Source organism: Mytilus californianus, unplaced genomic scaffold, assembly GCF_021869535.1.
Source record: "Mytilus californianus isolate M0D057914Y unplaced genomic scaffold, xbMytCali1.0.p SCAF_2, whole genome shotgun sequence".
NCBI lineage: Eukaryota > Metazoa > Mollusca > Bivalvia > Mytilida > Mytilidae > Mytilus > Mytilus californianus.
In genome coordinates this window covers 49,241,071-49,254,373 of record NW_026262668.1, presented here as the reverse complement: position 1 = coordinate 49,254,373, position 13,303 = coordinate 49,241,071, and positions in this window count along the sequence as shown.

Here is a 13,303-nt window from a genome sequence, read left to right as displayed (position 1 = left end):
ATTAATCTATAAAAAGGTTGAAATGATTAGTGGTGGATTTATAGAAGGACCCGATGCCTATTTCCACTGCTTGTGGGATAACAAATATGCGTTGAGCGTGAACGAGGATATTTTATCTTTTATGATTATTCTTTTAATTACCAAAAAGTCCTATCCAATTATCTAGGGATTTCGTGATTTTTCTCTAAAATGGCAACCTTTAGTAAATTGAAACAAACGTAAATTAAGGCCATACTTTTAATCTTATTTCATAAATAAAATGTATGTTATTGTACATGTAGGTCCATGTTTACATCCACTGGCGCACTGGAAACATAATGTTAGTTATATATCTGGATGATGTTGAAATATACAACCGAATAGAACTTAAGTGGTTTGGACTTACATTACGTATGTCGGTTTGTCGAAGTGTTAAATCAACTAAGTAATTGATAAAACAAAAAAAATAAATAACGTATTTTTTCGTTGTTGGGTAGGACAGAAAATCAATTAATCAAAAGCAATGTGATTAAATGAATCAATAAATAAGTCAGTTGTGAAAAGAAAATTATTATACAATTAACCATGAATAACTTCAACAGTTTATTAAAAGTTAAATGTTTTAAAACATTTTTTACATAACCAATGAGAGTATATGATATTTATATCAAGCCAGTTTGGGCATAGCCCGAATGACATACTCACAGATATTGATAATTCATGTCGATAAAAACCTACAGAAAGTCTCAACTTCTTTCATCAGAAATAAACACATTTATTCTAAAACAAGTTGTTGGCATGATACGGGTTGTGTTCTTCTCGTATATTTATTGATGTTTTGATACTAAACCCCTAACGGGAGGGATTTTTTGTGCTTGATTTTCATATGATGAAGACATAATCTTTCAATCAGTTAAATTGAGGTCTGGAGCTGGCATGTCAGTAACTGCTAGTAGTCCTTTGTTAATTTATGTTGATCATTGTCATTTTGCTTAGTTTCTTCTGTTACCTATTCTAACATCGGACTCGGACTTCTTTTGAACTACATTATTGTTTAGGTGCCAGCTGAAGCCCGCCTCCGGGTGCGGGATTTTTTCGCTGTGTTGAAGACCCATTGGTGGCCTTAGGCTGTTTTCTGCTCTTTGGTCGGGTTGTTGTCTCTTTGAAGCATTCCCTGTTTCCATTCTTGATTTTATTCTTTGTTTAACACATTTGTAATTGCGAAAAAAAAATTTCATATCAGAAATTCCAATTTCTTTCACTTTCGATCCTTGAGTTTTAGACATTCCTAGGTTACATAAATTTTAACGGTGTGATTTTACAGTAGTATACTCGCCTAAGGTCTGAAGTTTATATATGTATCATGTAGAACTTTAGCTTTTGGACTAGCATTTTGAAAAGTCAAATTCAGGGTGTATATCCAGTGTAAAGAAGGGTTTTCATTCATATCATATTAACATGTTCCTGACATGTATATTACTCAAATATTGAAAATGGTTGGATCCAAAATCACAGAGATTGTCATGGTGTACAGTCGGCAATAAGAAGGACACAGTTAGTCCAAATCGGAATACCAGTCATTTGACAGTGAAAAAAATTACTGGATGCAGACTTATATCAACGAATTTTTAAACGGTTCCTTGTGCAATTTAGAAAACCGATGTACAAATGTATAGTTGGAAACTTGTGGTGTTCATTAGCAGCGTTTAGTTCTGGCATTTTTGCAGCAGTTCATTTACGATCTTTTCTTCAGTAAAAGTCGTAGGTTTGAACGTTTTTCACTTTTTTTTCTCATATATATCGAGTATTTCAAGATAATACTTACGTCAAACAACGACAACGCCTTTGACTTCTTTGTTAGTTTTATTACCATTTACATTTTAATGTGACAGAAGAATAATGATGATCCCGTTTAATTATCATTGATACGTGTACCGTTCGACTTCGTTTTTAGCCAAGATCCAAACTATTAATTGATGAGGTTTTATAAATGTTTCTCTTTCCCATCATGTTATACTTAGTGCGAGGGTGTATACAGATTGGTATTTTTTAATCCAGAACATTCACATTTTTTTTAAATTATCTTTCAATTTTGTCATGTCACTGCTTTCCAAAAGTTAAAATTTTATTATGTTCTTATGATTGTAAGGACAAATTCGTTCAACTAATGAATTTCACAATAAGAAATAAGTAAGAAATACCCCTAGGTTGTACTTTTTACTACGATTTCCGTTACCCTTTGACAGCACGATGTATACTGTCTTTCAGGGACAATAATATGAACTTAAGTAAACCAATACATACAGAAACGTGTTCATTCTATCTTGGGAACAAATAGTGAAAAGTACTATATTGTTTTGTATGTCTTTTAATCAGAAAGTGAATATATGTATGTATAAAGGATTGCAAATGATTAATAACTAATGACATTGGGGTTCGAATCCCGTTGAGGGAAGAACAAAAAATTATTATAGATATAATATGGTTGTTAGCCCTGTAGTACCACAGGTTATCCGATGGAGAATTTCAGTCGTAAATTGTCACGTTTTAAGAAGTATATAATAAAAATAAAATAAAAATTTGATGTGGTGGCATAGTTAATAATGTTATCATCCTTTACGACAGACATAACATAGATGATCTGAAAGCTACACCATCTACTTGCCACTATACATCATGTACTGTGTTACAACCCAAGATAACGTCGACGAGGAAAGGCATAACTCGACTAACGAAAGCTATTTTTCAAAATAGCCTAGTTGGTCGTGTGGTCTAAGGCGCTGGACACAGTGCAGACGGTGTTGCCAAGATGTCACAGAAGCAGGAGTTTGAATTCTTCTTAATACGATAGACGAATATATATAACTTTTCCTCAAAGATATTTTCTCATTTCAACAAAAACAACTCTCATCTCATTGGATATAATACCATATTTCCTTATTTATTGTAAATTGAAATTATCTTTTTTTGAGAAAAAAAACCCAGGGAAATGCACTTGATTTCTGCATAATCTCAATCATTCTGGTTGGTATAATACCTTTCACGCTGTCTCCAGAAACTTATATGCATTGTAAATGCCTTTAAATCTATGCAACGTCCAATAAGGTTTTAAATACTTTCAAAAATAATTAGCGTTTTCCTGCTCGTTCTTATAGGAATAAATGTAAGATTAATCGCCCCATTACGTAAATATTTGATTAATGTTTGTTTTATTCAAAATTCCAATGCTACGGTAGATTATTTAAGTAATCAAATGCAATATTTAAAGAGTGCAAATTTTTACAATTGACATTTCGCAGATGTATGTTAAAAGGTAAGTTGCGATAAAAAAACGAAATGACGTTCACTTCATATACATAAAAGAATTGATGGATATGTGAATCAAATCAGTTGTGCATGCCAGGTAATGTCTTTTTTTTCTCGTTAAAATACAAATATGATTTTAAACTTTTCCTCTTTTCTATTCCTTTTTAATTTTTTTTTTCAAAATGATCTTTTGTCTGAAAAAATCCATTAGTAGCAATGACGTTAGGGTATGGCAAGCTGTTCTCGTCAAAACTATGTTTAAACCATTTTTCGAAAAATTAACACACTGAGAGTTTAAAAAACCTAAAAACACACACTGAGAATTAAAAATTACACACTGAGATTTCATAAAACCGCACTGAGATTACAAAAAATGAAAAACATACACTGAGAATTGAAATTACACACTGAGAATTCAAAATTACACACTGAGAATTGAAATTTAAAGAATTGAAAATGACACAATGAGATTTCAAAAAGACACACTGAGATGAAATAAACTGAAAAACACACACTGAGAATTCGAAACTACACACTGAGAATTTAAAATTACACACTGAGATTTGTGCGCACTTTTTATGCGCACATATCTAATTAGCATACTTAATCTGAATCTATTGCAAGCTTAAAACAACTAGGGGACAGAACTATTGGTCCTTCAATTTGGCGCTAAATGTTTTATAAAAAACATTAAAAATACAACATATAGAAAAACAACGGTATTAAAGACCAATAGAACAAGAAAAATACCCACTTACTCTCATTACAAAATATAACCAAATGGTGAAAAACTTTATTAAGATTATAAGAACACATTGGAACAATCTGCAAAAATACAAACTATGCAGTGAATTTTTTTTCCCAAGTGCCTATTATAGCATATAAACGTAACAAAAATATAAAAGATTACCTTGCGAAATCAGGGTAACAATTGAAAGTCTTTTGAAAAGGGGCCATGCTTAAACAGTTTTAAGCAAAACATCTCGATATACTGTTAGTAATAATCTGGATTATAGGCAACAAACTTATGAATATGAGTTAGCAAAAAAAGTTGTTAAGTCTTGAAATTTATTAGGCACTTATTACGAATGTTGGTTGTAGGAACCGCATTTCATTGTAATGACAAGAGTTCGGGAGACCAAGATATTAATCTGTTGAATTATTCATCTCATGAATATTCATTAGCAATTTGCATATTAATCTCAGTGTGTATTTTTGAAATCTCATTGTGTAATTAACAATTCTCAGTGTGTGTTTTTCAATTTATTTCATCTCAGTGTGTCTTTTTAAAATCTCAGTGTGTAATTTTAAATCCTCAGTGTGTGTTGATCATTTTTTTAAATCTCAGTGTGTAATTTTAAAATCTCAGTGTGTAATTTCAAAATCTCAGTGTGTAATTTCGATTTCTCAGTGTGTTATTTTAGGTTCTTAAATCTCAGTGTGATTTTTTTAATTCTCAGTGTGTAATTTTTTCGAAAAAATGGTTTAAACATACATGACTTACTACTACACTACTTTATGTACCAGTATGTTGTTTGTACCAGTGTTCCACTCAGTGCCATGTTTGTGAACGCTTAAAAAATTTCTTCGCTAAAAACCAAAGAGTTGTTGCAAGGATTCTTAACGCACAGATAATTTGGTAATCTCTCTTCACGACGAGGCATCGCATTTAACGTCCCAATTGTGACCGGACGTGGCTGCGAATTTATATATCCCGCACAGCCAATCAGCTCTGTAAGTACTTATGTATATCTATCGATATTTTCAACGTTTATGATAATAATATGAAACATATAGATCATGGCACACTTTAAAAACAAGTATACAATTCAAAACCATATATGACAACAGTCATATAACACTGCACAGAAAACTTCCGATTGAGCACAAACCCCACCAAAATTTGTTTTGCCGAATTCAGAAATACTGTATAGTGTTATAAATTCAAAGCATATATCAACTCGTAATTCAAAGTATCGAAAGAATGAAAGTAGACATTTGCCAGATTCGAAAAGCGCTCATACGTTAAAAGTCACCATTTTCAAGCTGACCAAATATGAAGTCATTCTGTGCAGTAGTGCTTGAGAAATATGTGACGAAAATTTTAAGTTAATTAAGCGTATTAATGTATTAAAAGTATAGGCAAACAGGAAGCAGGTGTTTAAAATATCTGAAAAGTGCCATTACAACTCATCAATGTCAAGCTGCTGACCAGACATAATATAAATCATTCTGTTCAGTAGTACCTGAGAAAAGTGTGACCAAAATATTTGTAGGACGAATGGACATACTAACAGACAAACTGATCGACATGGTGATAAGGCAAGCTTAACAAAGAACTTGTTATTAACTTTTGTAATAAAGTTTATGAAAATAATGGTTTTAATTTTTTTGGGAGTGTTAAAAATTCTTTAGAGGTTTTAGATAAAATACGTGCTTTTGATGGTCCTTTTAATTCTGTTGACAGTTATGATTTTTCTACTCTCTACACTACACTTCCACACAATCTTATCAAGAAAAAGTTTTCACATTTAATTAAATGGTCTTTTAAAAAATCTCAATGCAAATTTATTTGCTGTAACTCGTTTAAAGCCTTTTTCTGTAACGAAAAAGGAAAGTATGCTAGATACACTTACTGGAAATGTGAAGATATGATTGAAGCTTTACATTTTCTCCTGGACAATATATATGTACGTTTCGGCGATAAAGTGTATCGACAGGTTCCTATGGGCACTTAAGCCCATTTAATAGCAGATTTATTCCTATAGTGCTATGAATCACAATTTATGGCCAAAATCAGTAAAGACACTTCATTGTTACATTTGGTTGACACATTCAACAATACCTACCGTTATCTTGATGATATTTTTTCATTAAATAATCCAGAGTTCTCTAAATATACTACCGAAATTTACCCAAAGGAACTTACTTTAAATAAATCTAACATAAACAGCAGTAGTTGTCCTTTCTTAGATTTAGACATTTCAATTTCTAAAGGGAAACTCAATACAAAAGTTTACGACAAAAGAGACGACTTTTCATTCCCCTATTGTTAATTTTCCTTTTTTAGACGGCGATGTTCCTTTGGCTCCATCATACAGTGTTTATATATCCCAACTCGATCGTTATGCCCGTGTGTGTAGTGATGTCATAGATTTTAACGAATGTAATCAATGTATCACTGGTAAATTATTAAGTCAGGGGTTTCGTTACCATAAATTACTTAAAACCTTTACTAAATTCTTTCATAGATACAGAGATTTGATTAGTAAATTTGGCTGTATCTGTAGAAAACATATTAAAAACGGTATTTCACATCCTAAATTTTACGGTAATATTGTACTAAAAGCGCGGAAATCACTATGTGATCCGTGTAAACTTATCGAACCTTTAAACAGACTTATTAGTAAAGGTTATCTTATTAATGTGGTAATAAGATCTTTGAATATTGTTTTCATTGGCACTAACATCGATTTTGTCATCAACAAATTAAAACATAACTAAATTTGTATTCTTTTTGAATGTTTTTTGGGATGTATATATACACATCCAGGTTTATTTTCTATTTAGAAATTGTTTTATCTATACATAACATCATACATATCTATTATAAGGTTAAATCCTAACTATCCTACTGCCTGTCGTTAAATTTATTTTGGCATTGCACTAGTCATGTCTTCTTTGACTGTCCATAGCGTTAAAACACTAAATCCCTGCCTGGGAAGTGTTTTAATTGATTTTAGTCTCTGATGCATGTTTTTTTTTATTATTAATTGTTTTTGGCTTTTAACTAGCTTTCAGTAACTGCGAGTACTCTCAAATCATACTTTCGTGTTAATTTGACCTGTTGACACAATTTGTAATGCATTTCTGTTATTCAATGTGTACTTATTTTGTGTTATATCTCGTCTTACTATTTTTTAATATGTACCACCTTTGATAATTATTTAGTATGACGATAAATTTTCACTTCTGTACTCTTACTATGAACAACAAATTTATTTTGTAAACAATGTTTCTGTACTCTTAACAACAAAATAATTATTTTTAAATTCACCTGTGTACGTTACTTTATTTAACGCCATTTTGTCCTAGGTTAAAGTTGTCTTTTTGACATTGATACATCTTTTTTATTTATATTGTGTCATAGATCAAACTTATTCGTTCAGTGTATATTTACTTGTTTTTGTGTATGTCTTTTTGATCGAGTTAAGCCATTTCAATTGATATTTTATAGTGTGTCTTTTTATGTTGTAATGTTACACCACTGTATCAGGTTATGTTGAAGGTTGGCGCCTGTTAAAACCCGCTGCATTTTTATGCACCTGTCCTAAGTCAGGAGCCTGTTGTTCAGTGGTTAACGTTTGTTGGTGTGGTTGATAAGTGTTTCTCGTTTCTCGTTTTTTATATAGATAAGACAGTTGGTTTTCCTGTTTGAATTTTTTTACACTAGTCATTTGGAGGCCTTTTATTGCTTGCTGTTCGGTGTGAGCCAAGGCTCCGTGTTGAAGACCGTACTTTGACCTATAATTGTTAATTTTTTACACATTGTGACTAGGACGGATAGTTGTCTCATTGGCACTCATACCACATCTTCTTATTTATATTAAACATATTTGTGAGCGCTCAACCATCTCCTATCATGGGAAACTAATGTATCAACCTGTAAAATTTATTTGATGAGGGGTTGACTTATCACATCGGTTCAAGGTACATACATGTACATGTTATATCAAAATTGAGTTTTTATAGTAAAATTATGAATAGCTAAAAAAAATTTAATAGAACATAAACAACAAATAAAAAGACAACAGGCACAAAGTACCGATCAGGATTTTGCAAATATCTAATGATAAGTGAAAAATTGTTATCAAAATATGCTCTTCTATATTTTTATGTTTACCCTCTGTTCAAGAAGGTCAAATGAAAAGATTGGTCACACTATTGCAAATAAGAACAAATTTATAAAATCACATATTTTAAAGAAGATTGTAGATGAGTATCAACCCTCAACCAAGGTATCCCTAATAAGAAATTAAACCACTGGAATATGTATTAAATCAGACAAATATAGACTAGATAATGGACTTTTTTTCATATTACCGACTTTTAACTCCAGAGTTTATAATTTTTCGACAGGTTACCTACAATAGGATAGGAAATTTTGGTACTCGGTAAAGTTAGCGCAACTAAAAGAAGTAAAATCAAGCTTACAATCGGTGCAATTCGGGGAAAATATTAACTGTTTTCCGAAGATTTTTTCGTATATAGAAAACAAAAATCATTAATTTTACCTCAAGTTTTTGGATCAAATTTGAAGAGACGTATGCTTTCAGTGATGTCAATCGGATGTGGATTGTTAAAAATAATACATTTACTTCGTTGTCTTCAATCAGAGTCACTATACTTTTAAAACAATATCAAACGCTCGATTTTGCGAAAGACCAGTAGGGGCATTCTATCTTTTAAATTGATCATTTCAAACCTGACATTTCTTACTTTTAACTGATATTTATAAGTTCTATCTTGACATTTCTCAGTTCAAAATTAAGATTTGTAAGTTTTAACTTGATATTTCTCACTTCCAAGTTGAAATTTCTTAATTTAAAGTTGACATTTCTGACTTCCAACTTGATATTTCTCTGTTCAAACTTGGAACTTTAACAAAAAAGAAATTTTAACAACAGGATGTCCCTACCGGTCTTTTGTACGATTTTCTACACTCTACACTGCTGCTCATTCTAATTTGAAAGATTATTAGGCAAATGAAAACTATTTCCCATCACCATTAGCTTTCAACTTCATGCACACCGAATTGACTCACAAATCCTAAAGATTGATGATTAACATTTAAACGTATACAATAAGTCAACGAAATCGGACTTTCTTATGGCCTCCCTGGTTTTACTTTGTCAGCTGACATTTTTTTTCAAGAACCGAGCAATTGATCGCCAACTTGAGGTCAACATATTATGTCACATGCAATACAGATCCAGAGAAGACAATAATGTATCGGAGAAATATTAGAGCTTATTTTGACAAACTTATGGTGGCCGGATGCGGCCATTTCGCCTTTTCGCGTTTTCGCGTTTTCTCCTTTCACTTTGCAAACGCTAAATCGAGAAATCGAGAAATCGGGAAATCGGAAAGTGAAAGGAGAAAACGCGAAAAGGCGAAATGGCCGCATCCGGCCACCATACAAACTTGAACCAAATTGACTGCTTAAAGCGAATTATTATCAAATATCAATATTCTGTTCAAACATTTAAAGAAAACATACAATTTCTACTTTACTTTTTTTTCAACTTATTTTGTCAAAGCTTAAAATGCCGATTAAATTATTAAATACAGAATATTTTAAGGATACTCTTTATTTTTTTTTATCACTGCAATTGATACTGTGATTGTCGTGAATTTACTCAAACTTATAATGCATCATTTGTGGAGGAGGGCATGTTTTCTTCTCGTAACAAACATTTTTTCTCAATATAAAAATAAGGAGATGTGATATGATTGATATTGAGACAACTATCCACCAAAGTTCAAATGAAGTGGATGTAATTAAACAAATATAGGCAACCGTGCGGCCTTCAACTATGAGAAAAACCCATACCATATAGTCGGCTATAAAAGGCCCCGACATGAAAAATATGAAACAATTCAATTGAGAAAACTAACGGCCTAACTTATAACAAAACAATTTACGAAAAACAAGTATGAACCAACGGCAACCAATGAACTACAGGATCCTGACTTGGGACAGGCACATATAGAATGTGGCGGGCTTAAACTAGTTTGCTGGCGCCAAACCCTCCCCTAACCTAGGACAGTGGTGTAACAGTACACCAAATGAACAAACTATAAAAACCAGTTGAAAAGGGCTTAACTCATCAGATCGATACAAAGCAGAAAACATCTAACGAATTCACAGACCTAACGTGGTAGCGTATCTATACATCCTACAACAACAGACAATAAGTAAAGATCTGAGAGTACTCGCATTTACTGACATTGATTAACAGTCAGAGAAAAACATTACCTTGCGCAATGCCAAAATATAGGAATCGGCAGATTGTAGTACCGTGAATGTGTATAACAATAATATTTAGTATGGTTTTAATTTACTGATAACAAAATCAATATCTATACCAATAAAAACAATATTCAAAGATCTAATTACAGTGTTGAATTGGTAACCTTTAAGAATAAGTTTATTTAAAGGATTGATAAGTTTACCCGGATCGTATCTAAACTTTCGGGCTCTGTAGAGCATTCCCGTAAAAATTAGGATGTGCTATTCCGTTTGAAATAAGTTTTCCGCAAAAAGCAAAATTGCAAACCAAATCTTTGTATCTATGGAAGAATTTAGTAAAGGTTTTAAGTAATTTGTGGTAACGAAATCCCTTACTTAATAATTTGCCAGTTATTCATAGATTATGCTCATTGAAGTCCAAAACTTCTGCAAAACACGGGCATAGCGAACGAGTTGTGATATAAACACCGTAAGAAGGTGCTAAAGGAACATCACCGTCCAAAAAAATAAAATTAACAATACGGAAAGAAAAATCGTCCCTTTTGTCGTGAATTTTTGTGTAGAGTTTCTCGTGTAAAAACTTTATTCAAAAACAAATTTTTTCAATAACATACAGAAACACAATATTTTTCAAACTCTCTGTCGTGTTCATTTTGCTCCCCAAATTTTCAATGGAAACACAACTTTTTTTCCAAATTACCTTCTGTATAATTGTTTTTTTCTAAAGATATTTAAAATCAAAACATTTATTGAAAAACTTTTTTTCTAATATCCGTCTCGCTCGAAAGTAATGGAGGAATATTGTTTATCACTTCATGTCATGAACTCCCTATTCGCACTTGAGTCCACAAAAAATGCTTTTGCTAAGTTAAACGTTTTAACGTCCAAATAAAATTACAAAAACGAATCATTAAATTTTTAGATTAACAAACTGTCAACGAGATTTAAACGCCTTTGATCTGTTTCTTTGCAGTAGAATAACACATGTAAGTGCAAAAGACAGCAAAGCATCTTTTTAAAGCTGGATAAGTCAAACTAAAGATTTTTAAATAGCTTAATATGTTTACATTTCGATTTGGTTTTAGATTTAATCGTCTAGCCCAGAATGTATATCCGACTAGTAGTTTTGTACATATACATAGTGCTGGTTTGTTTACACCGATGTAGAGGCATACGTCTTTCCAACGGTGAGTATTTGCCTTACTTATTATAGCACATCACATAAACTAATGTGTAAGCGTAAATGAAGATCTTGGGTATAAGTCATTGAGACAACAAACCTACGACAACAATTAGGAGAAATCTTCAACAGTATACAGGTGTCAAAAGAATATTTCAATCTATAAGAACCCGATGTGATCAAGGTCTGCCATCAATACCAACGTCCATAAGTGACAAAATCATTTAAGTATAACAAACGAACACCACTGATTCCTTACTTTCAACAGCCATATTCAAACATGCTTTTGGTAAAAGGAGATTTGTCTTTAATCTCAACCCTCAATTTCATTTAGTGAAATAACAGAACGTACATAAAAAATAATTTAAACCATTGCTGTGACATCAGCTAATTCATTAACCTTGGTTTCTTTTTCTAGAACCAACGCGTCTTGCAAGTTCCATAAGTAAGAATATAAATACTATTTTCCGTTTTGCAATTAGATGTAACATAGATGTTGTATCGCTGCTTTGTTACTGTGCTGCTGAAAGAGTGGTCAGTGTTGGCGACTTTACAGCACTTACAATTGGTTCTTCCGCATTGTTTGTAACACCCAATTTTAGAAGTCTCTTGTTTCTTTACTGTAGATGTGACAATTATGTCTTTGAGATTTTTGGGTCTGCGATAGGCAATAACAGGAGGTGAGGGAAAAATTTCTTTTATGGAAGAGTCATTTTCGATAAGACGCCAGTGCTTGCGGATAGTAGATGACATATTTGTCAAATCGGGATGGAAGGTGACAACAAACGGAATTCTATCTGCGCGGGTCGTCTTATCTTTGTATTCCATGAGGATATCTCGATCTTTTTCTTGGGCTTTATCAAAAGCGTCTGTGATGTTTTTGGTTTTGTATCCTCTTGATTTTAGTTGTTTTTTTAGTTGTCCCAAACGATAGTTGAGTTTGGATTCGAGGAGCATATTCGCTTTAGTCTGATGGCTTGACTGTAAGATATGCTCCTGGAGCAGTGTTTCGGGTGACAACTTTTTGGAGAAAGGAACTGGTGTTTATCAGTTTTCTTTGTGTGGAGATCAGTTGTCATGACCCCGTTTTTTACAAATGTTGTGGTGTCGAGAAAAGCAATTTTCTCGCTTGAAAATTCAGATGTAAATTTAATTGAATGATGGAACTGATTACAATGATCTAAGAAATCTTGTAAATGTTCTGCAGTATCGTTCAATTTCATGTCAATAACATCAATAAAACGGAGACATGACAAGGGTTTGTATGGCACACTCAAAAGGATGCGTTCTTCAAGATCCCCCATAAAAATGTTGGCAAAAGAAGGTGCCATTTTTGTTCCCATACTAGTTCCGTCAATCTGTAAAAAGTGCTTGTCGTTGAAATAAAGTTGTTATTTTCAAGCACTAGCTTGAGCAATTGAACTAGACAGTCAGTTTGTGGATGTTTATTCTTTCGAGTGTTCCATACTTTTTCACACGCGGCTATTCCTTCATCTTTTGGAATATTTGTGTATAAAGAACACACATCCATCGAAACCAAAATTGTGTCATTAGGTAAAGGACATAAGGAATTCATTTTCTTCAAATAGTCAGTTGTATCTTGAATATGAGATGGCAGTTGTCTAACATGTGGTCTTAGGTGGTAATCAACAAATTCTGAAATTTTTTCGGTGGGATGGCCATTAGCTGATACTATAGGTATACCTGGAATCCCTTCTTTATGGAGTTTAGGAAGTAAGTAAAATCGACCGGCTGTGCAAGTTTTGTCTGGGCGTAGATAATCGTACGTATCGTCATCAATTTGT